General features: G+C 41.5%; 1 protein-coding gene and 1 long non-coding RNA gene across 4 annotated transcripts in view; one reads left to right on the top strand and one right to left on the bottom strand.

The window, feature by feature from the left end:
• The window catches only part of LPGAT1 (lysophosphatidylglycerol acyltransferase 1), a 114,826-nt gene that overhangs the window by 76,167 nt on the left and 25,622 nt on the right, over positions 1 to 13,037 (bottom strand). The gene's annotated exons all lie outside the window — the stretch shown is intronic.
• LOC121011748 (uncharacterized) overlaps positions 1 to 13,037 on the top strand; it is a 35,118-nt gene that overhangs the window by 1,108 nt on the left and 20,973 nt on the right. For 2 of the 3 annotated variants that reach the window (XR_005781736.1, XR_005781737.1), the window contains exon 1: positions 7 to 109. The exons of the other annotated variant lie outside the window; for it this stretch is intronic. This is a non-coding gene — a long non-coding RNA (uncharacterized LOC121011748). Of the gene's footprint in view, positions 1 to 6; positions 110 to 13,037 lie in introns of those variants that run through there. 3 annotated transcript variants of the gene reach the window in all.

Raw genomic sequence — 13,037 nt, forward strand, 5'->3', positions numbered from 1 at the left:
CCCGATCCCGCTGGTCCTCGGGTCCCGGCCCTTGGGGCTGCCTGGTCCCTAGGCCGGCGGGACCTCGCCGAGCCCCGTTCCCAGGAGGAGGGCGGCTGAGAACGGTCTGGTAAGGAGCAGCTGTCCTTACACCACACGAGGAGTGCCGCGGTCCGATCGAGAGCCGCCTTTCAGACCACACGGCCGGTTCTCATTGTTAGCGCTCTCCCGCGTCGGACCAACCCATTACTGCCCAAACTGGGAAGCTGTCTCCTGGGAGGCTGGATGCCCTCTTTCCTTTCCTAATAAAACCCAGTTGCTCTCACGGCTTCTCTTCTGAACCTCCCCAGAGTATAAAGGTCTAGAGTTTAAAATCAATTCATCTTAAGGGTCAGAATTCCTGTTTCTGGAGAACACCCAGAACAGTAATGACAGATCCAATCGCCCATCCACGTCCCCACCCCTATCCCCCTAAAGAAAAAAAAAAAAAAAAAAAAATAGGAATCCAGTGGGAATGAGTGAGTGGTCTACCCAGAGACACTGAAATTTAGTTAGTCAAGGAGGGAAAAGCACTTAGGCAGAGCCTGCCACTGAATAAGTGCTCAAAAAATAGTGGCCATAGGTACCCTTGGGCAGACCAGGTCACTCCTGGGACACTGGAGCTGCATTCTGTTTCAAATTCTGGACGGCCATAAGGAGAATAGACAGAATGACCCAATGACCTGCCCACTTGAACATTCTCAAATGGCCTACCTAAATTTCAGCTTAAAAAAAAAGGGGGGATGATATCCCTTAATCAAATTTGTTAATGGGTGGGGAGCAGTTTTTTACATGTCCCTAAGTGAACTGCCACGTTTAAATCAGAATGCCACCTATTCTATTTTGATGATATTTGTTGCTGTGTTTGCTTGGGACTCTCAACTATTTCTAATTCCCTCCTTGGTCCACAAATGAAAGAAAGAAAATTCACTTTTGTGCCATATGAACGAATACCTTCTATTCCCATTCCCTCCATTCTATTCCCTCTATTCCCATGCATGAAAGCACAGAGCCTGGCTGAAAGAATTGATTAGAATTCCTTTCCACCTATTATTAATTTGTTTTTATTTATAGATGTTATTTATCTCTTTCACTAATATATACAGTTGTGTGGGGCATAAAAAGGGTAGACCCTATCAGAGAACTTTCTGTATAATTTCAACTAATGTGTAGCAATAGAAAAGTTAGATATGCCCTTTCTATTCCTTTGTATTTTCTCTGAGAATATAGGTACCAACATAGTAACATCTTTAAAAATAAATCTCGTGAGAAAAAATATTCATACTGTAGATTATTGTTGTTCAAAAGATACCATTATATTCTTTTTTATTCAAGTATAGTTAACATACAGTGTTATATTAGTTACAGGTGCACAATATAATGATTCAACCATTCTATACATTACTCATCCCAGTAAGTGTATTCTTAATCCCCTTCACCTATTTCACCCATCTCCCCCCCCCCCACCCCACAGCAACCACCACATTATTCTCTGTAGTTAAGAATCTGGGTTTTGTTTGTTTCTTTGTTTCTTTGTTTCTTTGTTCCTCTGTTTTGTTCCTTAAATTCCACATATGAGTGAAATCATATGGTATTTGTCTTTCTCTGACTGATTTATTTTACTTAGCATTATATCCTCTAGATCATTCATGTTTTCGCAAATGGCAAGAGTTCACTTTTTTATGGCTGAGTAATATTCCACTATAATATATATCTTCTTCATCCATTCATCTATGGATGGACCTATGGTTGCTTGCTTCCATGTCATGGCTATTGTAAACAATGCTGCAATAAACATGGGGGTGCATAGATCTTTTTGAATTAGTGTCTTTGTTTTCTTTGGGTAAATAAATACCCAGTAGTGGAATTGCTGGATCATACATGGTAGTTCTATTTTTAGTTTTTCTAGAAACTTCCATACTGTTTTCCACAGTGGCTGCACCAGCTTGCATTCCTACCAACAATGCGTGAGGGCTCCTTTTTCTCCACAGCCTTGCCCATGCTCATTATTTCCTATGTTTTTTAGTTTAGCTATTCTGACAGGTATGAGGTGATATCTTACTGTTTTGATTTGCATTTCTCTGTTGATTAGTGATGTTGAGCATCCTATCATGTGTCTGTTGGTCATCCGTATGGCTTCTTTGGAAAAATGTCTACTCATGTGCTCTGCCCATTTTTTAATTGGACTGTTGGTTTTCTTGGTGTTGGGTTGTATAAGTTCTTTTTTATATATCATTATATTCTTAAGTGAATAAGATAGGTAAGGCATGGATTCTATTTGATCTATCCCATTCAGGATTCCTCATATGCTGGTAAACACTGGCTGATACTTAATATGTACAATGGGATTTATACTTGGTTCCTGGATCATTGAGAATCTGCCAGAGCACAGATACACCAGCACTTGCTACTATGTAATTAGTACTAGCCAGCCAGGCCCAGAAAAGGTCCAGAGGTTGAGCAGGACCTTGAGTAGTGGGTCTCAAACTTTAGTATGCAAAACACCTGGGGATGTCTATTGAAAGGATAGATTCTTGGACCTCACCCCAGAACATGTTAGTACTTCCAGAGGGGTCTGGAGCCTGCATTTTGAAAAGTATCATAGGTAATTCTGATGTGGGTAATATGCAGACCTTACTTTAAGAAAACCTGACCTAGAGGTGTCCTGAGATAATTACATTCTTTTCTGGATCCTTCATAATTCTACATTATTTGATCGTATCTGTTCTGATCTGTATTAGTCAGCTTTGGCTGCTATAACAACGTACCACAAACTGTGGAGTTTAGACAACAGAAATCTATTTTCTCACAATTCCGGAGGCTAGGAGGTTAAGATCAAGGTATTGGCAGGGCCACACTCTCTCTGAAGTCTCTAAGGAAGTTCCTTCCCAACAGGGTTGCTTTCTCCTGAGGCCCTTGTCTCTGGTTTGTAGATAGCTGCCTACTTCCTATGTATTAACATGGTTGTTGCTGTGTGTGCACATGTGTCTGATGTCGGTCTCTTTCTGTGTATCTCAATCTCTTCTTATAAGGACACCAGTCACATTGGATTAGGGCCCACCCTAATGACTCCCATTTTAACTTAATTACCTCTTTAAAGGCACTCTCTCCAAATGCAGTCACATTCTGAGGTCCTGAGGGCTAGGGCTTCGATATATGAGCTTTAGGGGACACAGTTCAGTCATAACTGTGTCAGTTCAGTCATAACATCATCCTTCTACTGTTTACACTGCCGAATTTTGCTGTTTAAGTAGCTCCTTATGGAAGGGATGTAGAAGCCCTAATTCTGATTATTTTAACTGTTCTTCTCTTGACTGGCTCCTGCCTCATTAGACTTTTCTTGAAGTTACGCAAACAAAGCAATACACCATATTCCAAGTGTAGATATACCCTGGTCTTTTGTTGTCCGGGGTGAATAAAAGGGCTTATTTTTCTAATCGCAGCACATTCAGTTTCAAGCCAATTCAGTACCTACAATGGTTAGGAATCTGCATTTGAGCTGACTTCAGGGAACAATATCAGATGATGCTTTATTTATTGTATTTCAGAGTTCATTCTAGATATAAAATACCTACCTACGTAAACCTTTTCTTTCCCCTGTCGCCTTTCAACCCACTTAGGTACCCTCCTGAGATGTTTTTTGTTTTGTTTTTTTTGGTAGCTTATTTCCAAAACAGCACAGGCAGCCAGATGTATAAATGCTTTGAATGACTGTAACAAGAAGTTTGAGAAAGCCAGTTTTTCTAGAGAGATCTGTAGAAAGCAAGAACCTTCCTCAGTAGCTCCCTGCTACCTTAGAGCTATGTTTATCAAAACACAAACATTAAGTCAAGAATTTGAGAGCCTTCATATATCCTCCAATAGGGGAAAGGGGAGAACAGACGCCACCCTATATGTGGCTATAGCCACAGGCCTTATAGTTTCGGTTTCAAAAGCCCACATTTGGACCACAAGAAGATGGTCCGTTGGAGGAGAAATATGACTTCTTACATTTCCAGGAGTCTCCAGACACTTTAAAACAATCTAACCACAACATTTCAGAAGGTTTGATTCCACCCGTCTGGTCCACATACACCTAACAAACTAGGTTATAACCAGGAAGGGACTCCCTTGGGCAGAAGAATCCCCCCCGGGCTCTCTCTTTTCCTAGTAGCAATTACAAAAACATTTCACCTTCCCCGGGCTGTTCTCTGCACTGGAGGCCCTGTGACTATTTCCTGTCTAAGGGGAAGCCCCGTAGGCAGTGTTATAAGTGTAGGATGACTTCGCATGGTTCCTCCCCATCACCAGAGTTGTAAACCAGGCATTAGCACCCCAACAGAATCAAATTCTGACAGCTGTCGGCTTTAACTTCAAATCAAAAGGGAAATATATATATTATATTAATATATATATTTATATACATATAAAATATATTTTTTTCTTTTATATTAGTGTCAGTAATCATTTTATATAAAATGTATTAGGGATTATAGCCTTAATATTTTTTAGACAAGTTGGGTCAAATCATCAAGACTTGACTGCAGCTTTATGTAAGTCATTTCAGCAACTTTTTATTAACAACGTTGGCCCTAAACAATATTGTGAAGTAAACAATTCTCTCTTCTTGTCTGCACCCCTCTCCTTTTCAACTTCCTTCCCTTTTCCCCTCTTAATACTAAAATGGTCCCTAGTTTCCAGAAGGCACTTAAGACCCTGCCTAAGAACCCCCATACACCCACACCAGACAACCCTCCAAGCTGGAACTTTCTTTCTTACCTGTCCAACATTGCATTTCCTTGTTTCAGCCCTGTCTTTCCTACCTAGTGTGGTAAACTAATCCCTGCTGAGCTGCTCGTGGCTACATGTTCCCTCTTCCTAAAGTCTGAACACTTTATAAAGGCCCTCCTAAAATCCCCTGAGCCTTAATTCATGTGCAGTGGTAGATTCTCAGGTACTGTAGTAGATGAGTATTCTTGTAAGATATTTTGGAGAAGGCTATTTCAGCAAGTTCTTCTCCTGACAAAACCTAGGAAGTCGTGTAATACATCTATGAATAAGACAGATTCAGATTTAAAATCGTATTTTCCTGGGGCGCCTGGGTGGCTCAGTCCGTTAAGTGTCTGACTCTTGATTTCAGCTCAGCCCCGCCTCCTGCTCAGCACTGGGTGTGGAGTCTGCTTAAGATTCTCTCTCTCCCTCTGCCCCTCCTCTGCTCACATGCTCTCTCTCTCTCTCTCTCTCTCTCTCTCTCTTAAATAAATAATTTATAAACTTGTATTTTCCTAACATAAGAGCCAAAATAATGATGTTATTGCTGATTATGTTAGAATGGTAATAATAGCTGATGTATCGATCACTTTCCACATTCCAGGCCCCGTTCTCAATGGCATACCTGAATTAATTCATTCAGTCTTCACAAAGACCTTATAAGGACCATATTATTAGACATATTTTATGGATGGAGAGATCAGACGGTCTGCCTGGCAGGTGGCAGGGCTGAGACTTGATTTCCAGTTCTCTTGATGGGTTCTCAGGCTCCAGAGCCCATGCTTCTGACCACACACTATACTGCCTCTCTGAGAGAGATTGGTGGAAAATCTCTTCTCCACTGAGAGAGAGAGAGGAAGTTTCAGAGATGCTACTCTTTTCCAGTCTCACCTCTTATCACTCCCTTCTGAGCCCTCCCCTGTTTTGTGTCCCCCCCACCACTGCCCACCGTACTCTATTATTCTAGCCATGCTAAGGTTCTCACCCTCTTGAAAGGATGCGCAGTGCAACTTCGCACATACAAGTTCATGCATTTTTTTGTTCACGCTCTTCCCTTCTCTGCATCCATTTGATTATATTCATCCCTTGTGGTCCAGCTAAGATATCAAACAGTCTCCCACCACTTCAGAATTCATTGCCTCTTCCTCCATATGTATGCTTCTGCCTCAGTGCTTACTACCTTCTAACAAGCCTGGATATTTTATATTTCAGGATCTCTGCTCAGGTTAGGAGTTCTACATCATCTTTCTTATTATTTTCCTGGTGTCTAGCTTAGTGCCTTATATATGGTAGGAAATGAATTAAAAAAAATTTTTTTTAATTGGGGAGGAGAGGGACAGAGGGAGAGAGAGAGAGAGAAAGAGGGAGAGAGAGAGAGAGAGAGAAAGAGAATCTCAAGAAGGCTCCATGCTCAATACAGAGCACAATACAGGGCTTGATCCCATGACCCTGGGATTGTGACCTGAGCTGAATTGAAATCAAGGTTGTTTGCTCAACCAACTGAGCCGCCCAGGCATCCTGGAAACAAATTGTTTAACTCAATGTTTGTTTGATTTATTCATATTAAATACTTTCTTTTAGGGGGGTGCCTGGGTGGTTCAGTTGGTCGAGGATCTGACTCTTGATTTCAGCTCAGGTCACAATCCCAGGGTCTTTGGATCAAGCCTCTCATCAGGCTCCATGCTTAGCATGGAGCCTGCTTGAGATTCTCTCTCTCTCTCTCTCTCTCTCTCTCTCTCTCTCTCTCCTTCTGCCCCACTCCTCATCTCCCCTACTCATGCGTGCTCTCTCTTTAAAAAAAAAAAAAGTTTAATTTCTTTTTTTTAATCGACAAATAGGATGGTGACATCATCATTATCATCCAAACCAAGCCAGAAGAAATAAGATTGCTAATACTTCATTCCAAAATGTATTTCAATCTTTTAAACATGATTGTTTCAGTAATATTTAGTAACTACAAGTACTTCAACTGAATCACGGACTATGCAAAAGAATATTATTTCTTTTATTCTAAAATAGCATCCTTTCTCTATTCTCAAACTATCACCTATTCCCAATGCATCCTACATTATGTGGTCATAGTGTTTTCCTTAAAGTACCATATTTAACATTGCATTTCCCTTTCAAGTTTTGACAATGTCTCCCAGCGTCATAACAAATCTAGTCTGAATGTCTCTATCTGATTTACTTCAGGGCCTTCAATACCCAGTCCCTCACTCCTTCTAGACTTTATCAGCCAACGGGTCACGCACACCAGTGGGTTTCACTTAGGTTCACGTGGCAGAGCCTGGTGCTGCGAGGGTGGCCTCCATTTACCCTACATTATTATGACCATTTTTAATGAGTGCCATACAGTTAAAGGTTGGGAAACACTGTCAGATTCCACTTCAATTCTCGTTTACTTCCACCCAGCCTGCTCTGCTTTTAAATGAGCACATCCCGTAGCTTCACTTCGTGGCTGCTCTTCATACCTAGAATACCGTCCTTCTTTCTTTCAGACCATCTTCGAACAACCACGGGGAGTTTGTCTTCTTGTCCAGGACTCCAGAGTCCCTTCTCTGATTTCCTACTGCATTCACCCAGAGCACTTCACGGTTTTGACTCAATTCTTTGCTTTCACACATTCCTTCCGCACACGTGTCGCAGTGGATAGCCATAATCAACCGCCCACTTGGGAGCCTGCACTTGAAAGAGGTCTCAGCGTTCAAACCGCACAGCGTCGAGAAGTTCCAGGTGCACAGTCTTGTGGTGCTCCGCCTCAGAGTGCCAACGAGTACCAGCTGCTCCAACTCATCTCTGCTTGTCCTCGTAGCTGTATCCTTTCAATCCCTCTGTCCTTCCAAGCTCCGCCTTCCCCTGTAAAGCCAGATCCACTTTCTTCAGCCTCTCTAGACCCTTCCAAAAGCTGAGTCTTCTCAATGTCCTGGGTTCCCCTTAGTTTCCGCAGAAGACTTCTTTCTCCACGGTTACCTGAATCCCAGCTTGGCAATTTCCCGGGACTCTGTGCACAGAATTTCCCAGCACTGACTTATTTCTGGAAACAGAATCCTGACTAGCTGCTCTGAACTACCTTCTTCTCCCTTCCTCTGCCCTCACCTCCATCCTCAGGAGACCCCCTTGAATCTCATCTCTAGCTTCCTTTCACAACTCCAAGACCTACCATGGACAAGAAGCTCCTAACTTGTTCTGGAATCTTTGATCCCATAAATATCCAATGTTTCTGGGATTTCCCATAAATTAAAAAAAAACAAAAACAAAAAAAAAAACCCCCTGGAGCACCCACCTTCCGGTGGGGTGTGGGGGGGGGGGTAGAATTTAGTGATGTCTGATAAGGAAGAGGAATTTCCCTGTAGAAAAGGAACACAGGATAATTTCACTTATGAACAAGGGAAATAAGGTGTGGAGAAATGATGTGGCTTGTTCATCATAGAGTGTATAAGAAACAGAGCTAGGTTGTCCTTATGGGGACTAGTTTCTCCTAGTTGACCCAGGACTTTCATGATTTTAGCATTCAAAGTCCACATCCCAGGAAACTACTCAGTCCCGGCAAATGGCTGATGACCATATGTGGTCTCCTGACCCCTGGGTCCCCAAGCAGTCCCTTTAGCAGGTTACAGAGGCCCAGCTTCCCTACCCACCCTACCTTTTATCTATTATACCTGCTCCCTGATGAGCTGATACACCAGAGGTTAGTTAACAAGCCATTCAGGGCTGATAGTATGTTTAATGTTTCCTTGAAAGCAGATTACTTGTCCTTACCAGGGTTAAATTTCCCTCTCTTAGCCAAGTCTTCTGCGATGTAGCTTGGCTCTTTCTGTGGTTCTCATCACCTTAAATCCTAAGGGGTTTGAACAAAAAATTTCACTCTGCTGATAATCCAGCTGTGTGTTTAAAGTTAATTTGTTATCTTGAGGACTAAGCCTGTTGGCTGAGACCCTGTTGTAATGAAAATTATGCCACCTTGAATTTCTCCAGTGCTTTATAGTCAACAAAGTTCTTTCTCTCTCTCCGCCCCCCCACCTCTCATTCTCTCTCTCTCTTTCTCTCTCTCTCTCACACACACACACACACACACACACACAGGCACACACATGCACACACATCTTATTGAATGCTAACAATAACCCCTTGAGGATAGGCAGGTACTTATTGGTTGAAAGAAGTAAGAAGGGTAAGGAAAGAATTTCCTTACAAGTAGTTTCCTCTTGAAATGTCTTTAAGAAACATTTTATAAAACACACTTTCAGATCCTTTGTTTCTTTCAAACTTCATCTTCCAAGCATAAACCAAAATGGAGATCTAAATTGTTTGCAATCATTACTTACAATAGCCAAACGATGGAAGCAGCCCAAGTGTCCAATGACAGATGAATAGATAAAGAAGATGAATGGATAAAAAAGAATGAAATCACGCCATTTGCAAAACCCTGGATGGATCTAGAGGGTACAGGACATAATGCTAAATGAAATAAATCGGTCAGAGAAAGACAAATACCCTATGATTTCACTCATATGTGAAATATAAGAAACAAAACAAATGAGCAAAAGAGAAAAAGAGAGAGGCAAACCAAGAAACACATTCTTAATTGTAGAGAACACACTGATGGTTACCAGAAGGGAAGTGGATGCAGAATGGGGGAGATAAATGATGGTGATTTAAGAGTACGCTTATCATGATAACAAACCAACAAAATTTTACAAATGAGTAGAAACACTTTTCTCTGCTCATGAATTGTTTGACTAGTTGCCTTAGAAAAAATTAAAAAATAATTTTAAAACATTGTCTGGAATCAGTTGTTGGCCACCACACAGCTTTGAGAAAGCCCAGAGTAGGGCTGGGGTGGGGGGTTGGGATCCTGGAACAGCTTCTCCCTCCCAACACAGCCACCAACAGGCCCTGGAGTTAGGGTCGCACCCTCTGTCACCAAAGCCTGGCAGGCCCTGCTTCTGTACCCCTTCCCTCCCGGAATATTGCTTCTGTGGGGAAACGCAAACTGATAACCTTCCCCTGAAATACTACCTGACTGTAAATTAGGAACTGTCAATAAAGAACATCTCATCATTTGGTTTCCTATTGTGTAATCTTGTAGATACAAGTTCCTGTTTTAAGTACCATGAATCAAACAAAGCTCTGGGCAAAAGTGATGCTAAAATGCTGCCTCTTCAAGTATGAGATTTTAAAAATTTAGTGCTGTTCAATTCATATTAATTATATAGCTTAAATTCTTACATGAGGCTTTGGTAAAGTTTCAGTAACTCTCTGTTACACTGAATTAAATGACATTCAACCACCAGCTTATTCTCCTCAGGGGATTTTGTATACAGTAAAGTCTGGAATTAAAAAGAGCCCCAGGTGATTCTTATGGTTGGGCACATTTAAGAAACACCGAAAGAGAGTAGGTACCATTTTGGAAGAATCTCATCCTTAGACTAAAACCCTTTATAATGGCATATGAGGCTCTGTAAGACCAGCCTCTCCAGTCTGTCCCATGCAAGGGCCCCCCTGGGACTCACCAATCCAGGTACGCTGGCTTCATCTTATTTACTGGAACCCATTATGCACCTTTCCACCTCAGAGTCTTTGCTTTTCATTTCCCTGTGGGGAAAGTACTTTCTGCTTCTTTTCCCTTAGTCAAATCAGGTTCATCTTTCATATCTCAGCTTAATCCTACATCATTACATTAGGACCCCCACCCTGACACAAGTCTCTAGACATTCTGTTCCTCTCCCTCATAGTAGTTAACCACAGTTTGTCATATAATTGCTCACTAGTAGCTTAATGTCTGATTCTCACACCAGGCTGTAAATTCTGTGAGTGCAAGAATCATGTGTGTTTTGTTTATCATTGTGGCTTTAACCCCCAGAATGTGCCTGGGACAGAAAAATGGGCTCAGTAAGTAGCCGCTTCAGTTCCATTGTTCATGCCATTGGCTAGATTTGAGATGTTTGAAGCATTTCTCTGTTTCTAACCTATTCATCTTCCAAGCCATGAGGTCCATTACTGCCATGCTAACCTTCTAGATGTGGATAACCTCTGAATGTCCACAGCTGTCCCCGTGTCCCATATTGGCCTGTCAAAATCCCCAGATATAATTAGAGTACATTTATGAAGAATGTACTGTGCACAGTGCTAGATGCTTTATATAGTCCATCTAATTTGCTCCTCACAACCACCCTTGAGGAATGTTATCTTGATTTCACATGTGAGAAGGGAAAGGCTTAGAAAGATTAGGTACTAATCCACTGGGGTCATAGGGCTTATAAGAAGTGAAACCAGGATGGCAACCTGATGTCTAAACTCTTGCATTCTTGACTTTCAAGTACATGTTTTATTCATTAGAATCAGGTTTGGCTGTGCATGACAGAAAAGCCCAAAGTACAGTAATGGTAACTTAAGGAAGACATAAAATTACTTCTTTCGCATGTTAAAGAGACCAGAAGAAAGTAGGCTGGGGTTGTCACCCTAGTAGTTACATGATCTCATTTTTCTCTAAGGCTCACATACTGGCTGCTGTATGGAAAACTAAGTGTAGGAAGATAGAAACCAGTAAGATTATTGGGGTATCCAGGTGAGAGAGGATGGTAGCTTGGGTTCAGGTGGTGGCTACGGAGTTGAGAAGAAGAGACATTTCAGAGAAGTTTAGGAGGTAAAGTTGGCAGGGCATAGTGAGAGGTTGGAAATGCTATTTCCAAGACTACATGGATTAACTCAAGTGTAAAAGTCAAATCTGAACTTTAAATTCCGCATAGGACTAGTCTAATGACACTGTTCTAAGCACTGAAACACTAAGGTAGACCCAGAGGATATCATCCCAGCCAAAGTGTAAACTATCTGGCCTGGGCCTTTGTTACAAGAATCAAAGACTATAAAGAAAAAATTATAGCTCCTTAACTTGCTGCCTTAAGCGAGAGCCTTCAATCAAGGTGTTCCACAAGGAAAACAGTCTTCTTTATAGCCTATGAACCACACCTCATCCCAAATAGACTTGCTGTCAGTGAAGCCAGGAGCTCTCGTACCTGGAGTTGCTCTAAAATGTTTTCCTCCTACTAAAAAGTGGTCTAATAGTTACCATGAACTACTTACCTAGGTTTTGTTGGTATGGAACCGTGCCTCTCGTGGTATTTCCAAATAATCATTTGCTTCTGTCTCCTTTCTTAATTCATATTTCTTTTTTTTTTTTTAATTCCCCATGCCCCTCCCTGCTTTCTTAACTCCTATTTCTAAACTGAAGATATCTAAGCAAATTATTATCAGGATTGTCATTGTGGCTTTATGATAATTTTAACATCCTTTGCAAGTTGTCCCATCTTTTTAGGAGCAAGAGGAAACGGTATATAAAACTTATTTGTTGCTGTCTCCTTTTTGCACCAGAAAAAGAATTGATGGCTTTAGAAATAAGAGGTGAGGACTGTGAACGGAGCAAACGATGATGAAACAAGCTTGATGTCATAGAATCAAAATTTACACTTAAACACAGCTCTGCTATGTCTTTCTCTCATTTATATTTAACCTCAAGTCTCTAATAAACCTGCAGAAATTTCTTTTTATACATGTAAAGTACATAAGTGTTTTCTTTGCAAAGTAATAATTAGCATACCTTAATATTATTAAAGTATACCCTCTAGGAACCCAATTATTTTACTTGGCTATATTTAGCAGTTTTAACTTAATTTCATTGCAAAAGCACTAAAAATAAGGCTAATGAAAAAATTCTGAAATCTTACAAAGGTGGCCAAGATGAGTTTAGATGGTCTGGGGGTCAATTGTGTGTGTGGAAGAGGCAGGCATGTTATTCCCTCTCTCTTTTAAAGGTAACAATGAATTCTGCCTCTATCCCCAATGTTGATTGATTCAGTCAGAAAAGCTAAAAGGCAGCCTTAGCATTTAGCAGCTCCAAGGATGCATACTTAGGGATTCTGTAGCACCTACCCACCACCAACGCACTTTCAGGCTCTCCTTGGACCTTGTCAACACCCAAAACTGCTTCAGTTATGATGTCTTAAGCTCCATTGTTCCAGCCTCTGATCATGACCTCCTGTCCTTCCAGCTCTGTCCATCCCTCCCAACTTGGAACCCCCCACTCTTCCCTTGTCCCCCACTCCCTCTCTCACTGAGCATCTCTCACCTCATTTATCACTCCAACTAGTACCCTCAACTTGCCCTCCTGGTCATATTCTTATTACACCTGCCCTGCAAAACCAGGGATGGGCCCTAAATCCATTTTTTGTCCAACCCATATTGACGATATTGGGCTCAGTGGGAAAAAAAGC

This window comes from Herpailurus yagouaroundi, unplaced genomic scaffold (assembly GCF_014898765.1).
Source record: "Herpailurus yagouaroundi ecotype Mexico unplaced genomic scaffold, PumYag 195, whole genome shotgun sequence".
Taxonomy (NCBI): domain Eukaryota; kingdom Metazoa; phylum Chordata; class Mammalia; order Carnivora; family Felidae; genus Herpailurus; species Herpailurus yagouaroundi.